The sequence below is a fragment of the Hippocampus bargibanti genome, linkage group LG05 (assembly GCF_051943395.1).
Source record: "Hippocampus bargibanti isolate YZ-2025 linkage group LG05, ASM5194339v1, whole genome shotgun sequence".
Taxonomy (NCBI): domain Eukaryota; kingdom Metazoa; phylum Chordata; class Actinopteri; order Syngnathiformes; family Syngnathidae; genus Hippocampus; species Hippocampus bargibanti.
In genome coordinates, this window is record NC_142738.1 from 22,173,111 (window position 1) to 22,185,317 (window position 12,207).

Consider the following 12,207-nt stretch of genomic DNA (forward strand, 5'->3'; position numbering starts at 1 on the left):
ATTGTATTGTATTCTTCTTTTCCTTTCGGCTTTTCCCTTCAAGGTGTCGCCACAGCAAATCAGTGTCCTCCATCTTTAGAGGTTTGATCCGCAAATGTGCTATTGTATTGTAATTAAATAAAAAAAACCTATTGTATCATAAAGTCATTTTATTTACTTTTGTGATGGTAGTTGTCAATGGATGACAAACTTCCAGTTTCGCCTATTCATGATATCCGAGTGAAGTTGCCGTGCTTTCTCTGTGATAATACCTTCACTCACACCGTCCCCCTGCTAGCTGCTTTTCATTAATCCAAATCAACAGAAGTTTGTCAACCTTTTCTATTGCCTGAGACCATTGCTTCGACAACACAGAAACACCCTTAGCCACACATGCACCGTTCATAGCTTCCTTGTTCTTAAGGATGGTAGCAATGGTCGACTTAGCGTAATGGTAATGGGAAGCTAAGTCACACAAACGCACACCTCATTCGTGTTTTTCGATGATCTTCTTCTGCTCGACCGTAATTTTCTTTTGTGTCCTCTTCGGCTTAACACTAGGCTGTAGTGGGGTCTTTTTCGGTCCCATAATGGCAAAAGTATCCTTGATAACAAACCACATCCGCACTCAAAGAAAGGAGGTGAGTAAAACTAGTCCTCCAGCCACCTGTTGTTGCTGCTGTTTGACCGTGTGGTTTGGTGTTCGTCCGCCGAAAGCTGGTCCGCCAGCCACCGTGGCGCTCTGTGGTTTGGTTCGTCCGCCGAAAACTAATTTGTCAGCCAAGACTATGCTCGCAAATGTAATATTTGTGAGGCGAAAAGTTCGTGAGCTGGAGTGTTCGTATGCGGAGGTATCACTGTATAAGCAACGGACATGGAGTCCATTAAGTTTTTTAAATGACTGGAGTGCATGTGTCCCTAAAATACAATAAGCCAAATGTCATAATTTCATTTACGGGGTAAATGAAATTATGACATTTGGCTCACTTTATTCTTCCTCAAAGAAAACTAACCAGACAAAAGCATCAGAACTTGAAGTAATTATGTGGAGTAGACATGATAATTTTGTGGTGTTCAAGGTGTTCATTTAAACCAAAACCGTTTTTTTCTAATTTAAATTGTTTTTTGGTCCAACTCAACAGTATTTGGATTAGAATGAGAAATACTTTTTCCACAGAAAATCTTAATGGTATCAGGTTCAATATCAATCACCAAAAGCAGTAAGAGTACACCAACATTGGTATCGCACCTACTCACCGTACAGTGACATCATTCTGGAGAAACGGAAGTATGAAACACATTTGTGCGATCCACTGCTCATTTCACACAAGGTTGGGGTTGGATATTTTAATACCTCGGGTAAAAGATTGTTCAAACAGATTAAGCTGTGCACCAGCTGTTTTTTGGTATGTTTATCAGATACAAAACTAGGAGACAATATGAGGAAATGGATACAGAGAGAACATGACGCTGTAAACACCTGAAAAAGGAGGAGGTATATGATCTGTCAGCACAGCAGGAAAGGGTGGGGAGAAAGAGTGACTGACTGAGGGTGTGCTTCTCTTTGGGTGAAAGAGGAGGAGGGGTGTAGTCAGCCAGAGAGTTGAGAGAGAGAGAGAGAGAGAGAGAGAGAGAGAGAGAGAGAGCAAGAGCGAGAGACAGCAAAACTCTTCCAGGCTCTCAGATCTTGACTGTGGTGGAGGCACCCAGGAGCAGTGCATTCCTGAGGCAGGCAGGCAGGCAGCAAGACTGAGGAAAGGGGAGTCACATTGTTGATATCGCTTTGTCACCACGTCCAATGCCTCTGATCTCATCTTAGTGACTGTCATTGTCCTCCACATCGTACACACACGCATACACACACAGACAGGCATACACTTCACATCCATGCACACAAACGCCTGGCACCCCGGACAGATTCTTTTACTATATCAATGTTAAAAGACTTTGCCACCCAAGCAGAGACAAGGAATAAAGGGACTAAAGGGAGTGAAACTATATTCTTCCTGGTAAGTGGAATTTTTGGGGGGTTTCTTTTGAATTTGTCCTTGCTTGTTTGAATATCAGTGCATGAAAGTCTCTCTAAAGTAAGCTGTTTTCTGTGTAGCTAACACTGTAGCCTTTGTACAGAATATGGAATGTTGGCACACTATAGTATTGACCATATATTTTGAAGCAGTTAAATCACAAGACTTTTGCGATAGTTCAGCTATTTATCAACGAGGACACATTTCCAGGTGTCTTGACAACAAACTTGCTGTGTGAAGGAGTCAAACCTGTTTGGCGAAACTTCTCACTTAGTACTCATGATTTTTTTTTCTCCATGTGCTTTTCGTTTTAATTTACTCCAAGTGTTCATGTTTTCTTTTCCCCTAAAGAGATCATTGAATGTTCGAACTACAAAACAAGTGCACAGTACTTGTCGGTCACACACTGGCTACTGCTTTTATCACCAGAGGATTAAAGATTAATTCATTGGAGACTCGGGCAGAGTTCAGTGCTGCATGCCCCAACCTCAATGATGTGTGATTGTGCTACACATCTCAAAGAATAAACTCGTGCAATACAAGTTAGCACCAAAAGCTATTTCAACATTGAGTCATTGTCATGAATATCAAGCTTGTTGGTTATGATTACCAGCATGGTATAGACCAGGAAAAAACTTCTGATGTCGTGCACCATCACTTTGCTGCTGTGAAATGTAAATTTCTTCACTGCGAGACTAATAAAGGAAACTCCAATCCAATCCAACCGTCCATATTATATTGGATTTCTTGTTTTCTTCAAATACTGTCCTACTTGAGATGAGCTTCAGAAATTTAAAAACAAAATGACAACCATAGCATTTTATTGCCAATATTTTAGTGTTATTAATTCATTTTGCTGAGTGGTCACCATATATTTATTGCCCCCACAAAATGTCACTGTCATCTAACAACATGACATTGAGTTGTCATTGGTTACTGGGACTATTTGTCAGAAATCAGTCAAAAAAAGTTGACTTTTGCAATATTGAAAAGATTATTGCTTTCGAAGAGAAATTTCCAAACAATTACTGTCAAAAGTGTGAACAGTTTTATATCCTGACTTGTACCTTGTACAATACCACTATGACCCAGATTTAATATGAGCGCTGTAATACCGCCCCCTCAGAAAAAAGTGGAAGCCGCCGCAAAAGGGAGAACCAACGTATGTTCTTACATTTTTCGTTCCTTAAAGGACAACGGACACCATTTTTTTATTTCCTAATTGACATCAGAAAAATATTCTATAGCATCTAAAATACCCAAAACATGCAGGGTGATATTTATAGTCAAATTCAAAACACCAATAAAAATGAGTTAGTGTCCCAAAACTACGTCTGTGTAAGCTCTCAGTCGTACAGGAGTGGTCCATCGATGAGAAGGTTTCTTCAGCCGTCATCTGTACTTTTTTTCACTTACTCGTGAGGACATTAAAAGAGAACCAACTAGCCTTCTTGGATTGTAAAGTAATTATAAAAGGACAGAGCGCTAAAAACAGAAGTCTTTAGAAAGGCTACGCACACTGACCAATACTTACTTTTTGACTCTAACCACCCTTTACAACACAAACTAGGAGTTATCAGAACCCTCCAGCATAGGGCTAAACTAATACCAACTAGCATTTAAGGTAGAGAAAAGGAGTCAAAACATATCAGGAGAGCACTCACTAACTCTGGGTACCCTCAGTGGTCATTCAACAAATGTCAGAAATAAAGAATAGGGAATGCAACCAAAAATTCTCAAGATACAAAAAGGAGAGGAGTAGCAGTACCTTACATTGCAGGAGTTTCTGAAAAATTACAAATATTCCTTTGGCAACACAAAATTCCTACTTATTTCAAACCGATAAACACGTTAAGCTAAAAATTAGTGTATCCAAAAGATAGGCTACCAAATGAAAACAAAGTAATGTAGTTTATTCAATACATTGTAAGAATGAAAATTGTAAAGAGCAGTACATTGGGGAGACTCAACAAATTCTCAAAAAAAGACTTCATCAACATCGCAGGGATAATACTAGTGGGCCTCAATTGGCAGTACATTTGCACCTAAGCGAGCAACCACTCATTACACGACAATGAGGTTAAAATCTTAGCGAAAGAACATAGATGGTTTGAAAGGGGGGTAAAAGAAGCGATTCTCATAAAACAACTGAATCCTTCATTAAACCGGTCTGGTGGGGTGAGGTTCAATTTGGATCGTTCATACAATAGCCTGCTTAAGCAACACAGGTTAGGCAACATTCGTAATGCTGATGAGGTGATACCGGTGGGAGTGGGGCAAATAGGCCAGTCGTTAGTCAGGAATGTAGGAACAATCAGTGGGGCCACAGGCAGTGATCCTCTGCTGCCCCCAACCTGAGAGTAGGGACCTATCATAGCTGTGTCCGGCGCCGCCATGTCTGGACATTAGGGATATATAAATAGGGCCGATACGACCAGTCAGTCTTTAGTTCGCTGACGAAGCCTCTTGGATAGGAGGCGAAACATCCGACACCTTCAAAAAAGTACAGATGACGGCTGAAGAAACCTTCTCATCGATGTCCCAAAACTACTTCAAAATGACCCCGGAGATGCAGAGTTTCAGAAGGTCCCGCCCCCTTGTTTGTGACGTCACGCCAGTACGTCTTGCCTTGCTCAAGAATCAAAACAATGGCTTCAGATTCGGCGAAGATCCTTTCTTGTTACTCATCCAGAATGAGTATGAATATGATTCAAATAGTTCTGAAGAGGAAAGCATACATGTTTGCAATCGATTACAAAAGTCCTCCCGTATCAATTCGAGCCGTCAGGACTCCAATGTAGCGTCCCAGGAAAATGCACAATATGGCGCCCAGGCTCCGTTGGAAATGGGCTGATTTGTCTGCTGGAAATTTGTATCAACTAGTATCAAATAGTAGTCTTGGTGCAACACACAACGATTCATCATCGTGTTATTTTTGTGTTTTCCTTCTAATTTTGCCATCAAAACAGATCAACACGAAGTTTTCAGACCAAACAAAGTACCCAAAATGGATTGTGTGTCGCTTTCTCTGTGACGTCACATTAGGCATCGTCATCAACTCGAAAACAAGACCTCCTGAATATTCAGCGCGAGTCTTAAAACGTAAAATATAGCTATAAATTGTCCTGAGGACAACCGACGCCTCCGGCCAAGTTCTGTCCATAATATGTAAAATCACTTCAAATGACTTCTACTCAGCGTATTTTACAAAAATTCCACGGCATGTAGCTATATTTTACGTTTTAAGACTCGCGCTGAATATTCAGGACGTTTTGTTTTTGAGTTGGTGACGATACCTACCGTGACGTCACGATAGGTATTGTCACTGACCGAGAAAGCGACACACAATGCATTTTTGGGTACTTTGTTTGGTCTGAAAACTTAGTGTTGATCCGTGTTGATGGCGATATTAGAAGGAAAACACATAAATAACCCGATGGTGAATTGTTGTGTGTTGCACCAAGACTTGATATTCGCTGACAAGACTTGATATTCCCAGCAGACAAATCAGCCCATTTCCAACGGAGCTTGGGCTCCATCTTGTGCATTTTCTGGGATGCTACAATTTAGTCCAGATGCCTCAAAATGACACGGAACAACTTCTTTAATCGATTGCAACCATTTATGCTTTCCTCTTCAGAACTATTTGAATCATATTCATAACTGGATGAGTAACAAGAAAGCATCTTCTCTGAATCTGAAGCCATTGTTTTCATTCTAAAGCAAGGACGTTTTGGCGTGACGTCACGAACAAGGGGGCGGGACCTTCTGAAACTGGCCATTTCCGTTTTCATTTTGAAGTAGTTTTTGGACACTGTCATTTTTATTGGTGTTTTTCATTTGACTGAAAATATCAGCCTGCGTATTTTGGGTATTTTAGATGCTATGAAACATTTTTCTGATGTCAGTTAGTAAACAAAAAAATGGTGTCGGTTATCCTTTAAAGCATAACAATGAAATTGACAAGTATCTCTGCTCTTATATTGCATGTTTGCTGCAATTTTATACACATATCTAATGTTTATATCTTCTCTCCGACTTATTGTAGAGCTGCCTCACTGCTTCGACTTTTCTTGTCCTTGAATGAGCCCATTTTAGGATGGTGAGAGCTGAGCCTCCTCTGAGAGTCTTTTTCTCAACTCCCTTATTTGACTTCTTTTTCCACCCCTTTTTCACATGGATCCATCAACTTGTGAAGGGTAGTCTGTCACTTCTGTCAAAGCACCTGTCTGTCATTTTGCTCCCGTGAAAAGGAAAACGTTCTTGGCCATGCACAGCACGATATCTTAATGGAGTCTTGATGGAAAATTTTCATGCTGTGAAGTGACTTCATTTCTCCGGTCCTTATCAGACATGTTCACTGGCTCCCGCAGATGCACTTTGGGCTGGAGGTCATTGGATGACGCTTGGACATGAAATAATACGTCTGCATAGTTTTGGCCTATGATTATTTTGGGAATGCGGTTCAAACCAACTTTTTTTGTTTCTGTCCATGTATTTTTTTTCTTAAGAGCAGCTCTGTCAAACTCTCACACTCCTTGTTTCACGTGTGCTCCCTCTGCATGTGCAATGGGACGGAAGACTGCGCTGTGGTCATGTCAGATCCATTAGGGAAGAAAGTACACTGCACTGATAAAAGATTGATCCAGTCTTCCTTGCGTCACATTCTCATCTCACACCCACCAGCTCCATCATCCTCCCTCACACCAATTTCCAATCTAAATGCCATCCAGTTTGCGATTTGTCGCGATATTCTACTCATTCCAAAACATTTCCTAGGGATTAATGAACAAGGAACACTGTTTGTGTGTATGATCCCACCTGTTTAAAATGACACAAGCTGGCAGATACAGTAGACCGTGACAGTATTTCCACCTCAATATTTTGGGAGGGCGGAAAGGGAGGCATCATGTTTCTCAGGTGTCTCTGTGGACTTTTGATGGGTAAACTAAACTTGGCTCACACAACAAATGAAAAAAAAGGGGCTTACAGTCCAGAAAGCCCCACTCCACCTGTTGTATCCAAAGAGGCAAAGGCAAGCACAGCAGATCTATGCTTTGTCAGTTCGCAGACTATAATTACTGAGAGGAAGGAGCGGATTTGGGAAAGGAATTTGCCTTTTACATTTTGTTTTTGTTTGCAAATGTACTTTTGCAAACTTATTGCTGTTGGAAACCAGCACTCCCATTTCGTTACTGATGTCTTGTTTGCATCTGCAAGATATTTTGCATGCATGTTTTATGCATTTATCTGGGGTGAACACACAAGCTATAGGGTATTCTGATCAGGTTTTTATGCAACCAATTCCGCTGCGATCAACCAAGATAAGTGAGGTCCGCCGAAACCACTTCTGTAACTGAATACATTAGATTAGATTCATATGTTTCAATTGTAGAACTGCTCACACACACACACACACACACACACACACACACACACACACACACACACACACACACACACACACACACACACACACACACACACACATATATATTTTTAATTCCGTTTTTAAATTAGATGCCTTGTCTGCCAATATGAAGAATGAGTCGAAAATCACAGAGGAAAATGTGCACCTCTGTCGGCACTAATCAAGTGTTTGAATTTCCATCCAGTACCGCTTAATCCTAACTCGGGTCATATATATATATATATATATATATATATATATATATATATATATATATATATATATATATATATATATATATATATATATATATATAGTTAGGATTAAGCGGTACTGGATGGAAATTCAAACACTTGATTAGTGCCGACAGAGGTGCACATTTTCCTCTGTGATTTTCGACTCATTCTTCATATTGGCAGACAAGGCATCTAATTTAAAAACGGAATTAAAAAAAAATTCATACCTCCAGGAGTTTAAACTTTTTTTATGCTTCCAGTCGATAACAATAAATGGACAATTCTGTTGAAAAGCATTCAGCAGATGCACTTGCTGAACAAAGTTAGTACATAAAATAAAGGCTCTTTGAGCTCACAACTCATCCCTTTTCAGTGAAATGACATACTGTATGCCGCTTTGTGGTTGAATTACATCAATGATTCTCAGGATGAACTTTCAGAGCTTTGTCCACCTCAGGTCATGTTCCCAAGTTAGTTCAGCTGACCGTAAAGTTCCACTTTAATAATGCTGCCAACGACTGTCACGGGAAACTTTTCATTCTCTAAATGGGTTCATGGTTCTTCGGTCCATCATGTCACGTCACCAACCTGTGACAGCTTTTCTACTCTTATAATTTCTCGATAGGAGACACAGGATATAGTAGTTGAAGGGCATATGGGCGTCTTAGTCTCTTTGCCTCCCTGTCCTTAGGGATTGTCGTGTACTAACCATTTCTGCCTCCCACCCCGGGATGGCCACGTAGCGAGTGCGTGTGTGCGCGTGTGTGTGTGCGCATGTGTTTGGGCGAGCAGGAGCAGGTTGCTCCCATGCTCAACCAGCCTTGCTATTTTGACTTTGTGTGCACACAATTCTCTTGGCAGTAAACAAAAGGAGGCCTCAGCCAAAATGCCCGGTCACTGTGGGGATAGAAGGCGAGGGGGTTGGGGGTTCGAGGCACCCAGAAGAAAGAGAAAGATGTGCCTTGGGACTTAAAAGTACTAAAGCAACCAAGCAGACAAGGGCAGGCAAGTGCACTTGACAGACTTGTCCCCCATTTTACAAAAACATGGTCACATTTGTAACATAGACCTACCTCAATTAGCAGTCTAACTTGTTTCTGAAAGTTTGAAACATCATGGGATTCATTGTGTGTTTGTGTATTCAGCTACATAAACACACAATGGGTGATGGGAAACTGGACCCTGAGGTGCAGTTGAGTTTTTAATTTTCTTGGACTCCAAAATTTTGTCAATGATTCATACATCCATACACTCATCATCCATACATTTTCCTCAACCTTCTCTTGACATGGTTGCTTGCACACACATGTATGTGCACCCACACAAAACTCGACTCATGCATCATTGGCTGGCTCAATGCCTCCTCTTAGAGTAATGACAGGGCACTCAGTTGAGTTGTGGATGAGTCATCCTTATCAAATTATCCAAACTACAAATTTGGGCCCAACTTAACCACTTGAGATCCTCACGCTACACGCCATGCGTTGGTTTCTGTGAATGTAGTAACTGGTTAGAGTTCAGAATCCGGCATAATCTACACTTTTGGCAAGGCAGAACACATTTCAAATTTGAACATTACATGACATATCTTGTTGGCATAAAATCTGTTTTCTAAATAAAAACTGGCATATTTTTTTCCAGAATTTCAAATGTATCAAATTTAATTAAAAAAAGTGTTTCGTCCAAACAGCTTTGAAAGTTTAAAATCACTATTTTTAATATTTAGTTGTAAGCCTCAGTTTCTTTATAATTGCATTATTATTTTCTTTTTTGTGCTGACAACTGGAATCTTCATTCATTCTTTAATTTTCCGATGCTGTTTATACTCACAAGCCTTGCGGCGGGCAGCGCGCGTGGGGACAGTCTAAACAGGTTGTTCAGCCAATCGCAGGGCACATAGAAACCCAACGTATTGGGGCAATTTGGAGTGTGCCATGCATGTTTTGGGAATGTGGGAGGAAACCGGAGGACCCGGAAAAAAACCTACGCAAGCACGGGGAGAACATGAAAACTCCACACGGGAAGGCCAGAGCTAGAATTGAATCCGGTACCTCTGCACTGTGAAGTCGACGTGCTCACCTCTCGACTACCAAGACCCTGTACTGGAATCCAACATTTTTAATTGTATTGGTAAATGCAATATCTATAGACAAAGGCCAGTGAAAATAAATACTTCTAAGGACTGTCGAAATGAGTACTTCTAAATAGAAGATTAGAGGCAGGTTTCACTCTGGTTTGTTCCTTTGAAAGCATACATATGACCAAAGGCTGCTTTAAAAAAATCCACCAACGTCCTGTGGTCCTTAAATTACAACTGAATGAATAAGCGGTACGGAAAATGGATGGATGGGTAGATGATCATAGAATGTGTTTTAATAAAGCTGAAATACAACTGCTTATACGCACACACACAGATGTAGCTCCATTTTGAATTCTATCAATGCTTACGTATAAAAAAAATGACCTCTCATTCTATGGTGTCAAATAATGCAATAAACACAAACATTTTTTTAATGTTATATATAATTAAAATATAAGTTAAAAAATAACTCAACTAACTATCTACTGTTATCAAGCAAGTTCGCCTCCAATGCAGGTTTTGTATGTTCAGTTACTTTTCATCGCTGTTTGGACAATTCCACATCGTCATTGACTGTACTATACACCGAAGCATTTAACTGATTCTCTTCCGCTACTCTACATGTCACATCAGTTTAGCGTTGGATTCTCCATCTTATGTTGTCTCTTTTTGCTTGGTTGCTTACATACTTAGCTAGTCCTCGTGCGACTTGAATGATAACAATAATTGATAAGACTTTTATTTGCTGCCACAAGGATAGTGTGGAAAAAAAATCACGATTTTGATCACATGGCCTGAAGATCCAACACAGTAATTTCATAACTCTGTTTACCTAATATTTCTCTCCAGGGGACACGTGTATTGGAACTCCCAAGGTAAATATTATATCTGTGTGAGTGAAGACATGTTATACCTAAGGCTTGCTCCCCTTGGCCATTAAGTAACATTTTAGACTTGAGCACCTGTACTTTTTGCCGAATTTGTTTGAGGTGTTCAAATACTGCCGCAGTTCAGTCTAGTCAAATCCAGCAGTGACTTAGTGTCTCTGGCCATTTTCGTTTTTAAACATCCCTTAGATGTAGTGGGAAGAAACGTGTGGAATTCTTGCTTTCATCCTGAAAACCAAAGAATCAGCATACAGGTCAGTTTTTTTATGAAATCACTTATTTTGCAGGAAAGCAGAATATGCACAATTAGCACAATATGCGCCTGCTGTGTCCTAAGGTGAAACCTGTCCCAAGACTGAACTTAAGACTGATGATCTGTAAAATGTGCTTACCTGGCAATATGAATTTTGTCAATTTTTGTTACTTTCAGTAGGCATTTTTATTTTTATGGCCCCCATTCGTACATCAAACAAATTGTTTTCAAAAATTGAAATCAATTATGATTGGTCAGTGTTGGGGTATGTCTAACACCCTCTTCTCCCCGTAAATCAGAATAATAATGCAAGAATGTATTGTGACATCTCAGCGATATTTAAAGTCTTTGAAGTCTTTGAAAAGCCACTCAACGTCTTTTGCGTTCTGTATTTGCCATTGCTCCCATGCCGCTCTCAACTTCACTGAGGCAATTTATGCGCATTACCATTGCAACCAATGAATATTAGCATATTTGACAATAAAGCTGACTTTGACTTTGACAACAGTAAAAGAAGACTTGTCGTGCCCCGTTGTGCATGTTGCTTCCATGCTGGTTCCCTTCTCTCCTGTTCGGTTCACCGGGAGGTTGAAAGTGAGTGGCACCATGTTAATGTTGTGATTGGGCTGGATGTGTTTGTCGGCAATCATTCCTTTGTGTTTCGAATGCCAAGTATTATTGTCCTTAATTGCTGGCCGCAGCCCAAGCGGGTATGTAGGAATGTGTGGATTGGTTGAGAGAACAGTGAGGAACAGAGGTCAAATGAGATTGAAACGTTCTCGCAGAAGATGGCCAGGTTTTCCTTGAATCAGCCAGATGTTGCTGTGACACTCTTGTTCTTGCCTGATAAGTAGTTTTATAAAATAAATGCACTGAGCACCAAGAATATGTTGATCTTGAATTCTGTGGCAGTCGATAAATTCCCGCGATCCACCGTGTAACTAATCACTTGCAGTGATCAATTGCACCAGTGCTTCTTAAAGGACAACCAACATCACTTTTTTGTTTCCTAACTGACATCAGAAAAACGTTGTATAGCATCTAAAATACCCAAAACACGCAGTATGATATTTTTAGTCAAATGCAAAACACCAATAAAAATAACTTAAAGTGTCCAAAATCTGCAAAAAAATGAACCTGGAAGTGGCCAGTTTCAGAAGGTCCCGCCCCCTTGTTCGTGGCATCACCCCAAGACGTCTTGCCTTGCTAGAGAATCAAAACAATGGCTTCAGATTCCGCGAATATGCTTTGTTGTTACTCATCCAGTTATGAATATGATTCAAATAGTTCTGAAGAGGAAACCACTCCTGTACGGCTGAGAGCTTACACAGACGT

General features: G+C 40.4%; 1 protein-coding gene across 2 annotated transcripts in view; it reads left to right on the forward strand.

Moving 5' to 3' along the window:
• Nucleotides 1–1,627: 1,627 nt before the first annotated feature.
• rassf7a (Ras association domain family member 7a) overlaps nucleotides 1,628–12,207 on the forward strand; it is a 30,457-nt gene continuing 19,877 nt past the window's right edge. Inside the window, exon 1 of one of the 2 annotated variants that reach the window (XM_088997319.1) lies at nucleotides 1,628–1,988. The gene's annotated coding sequence lies outside the window, so the exon portion shown is untranslated. The remainder of the gene's footprint in view (nucleotides 1,989–12,207) is intronic. The other variant, XM_088997318.1, reaches the window with a different exon arrangement.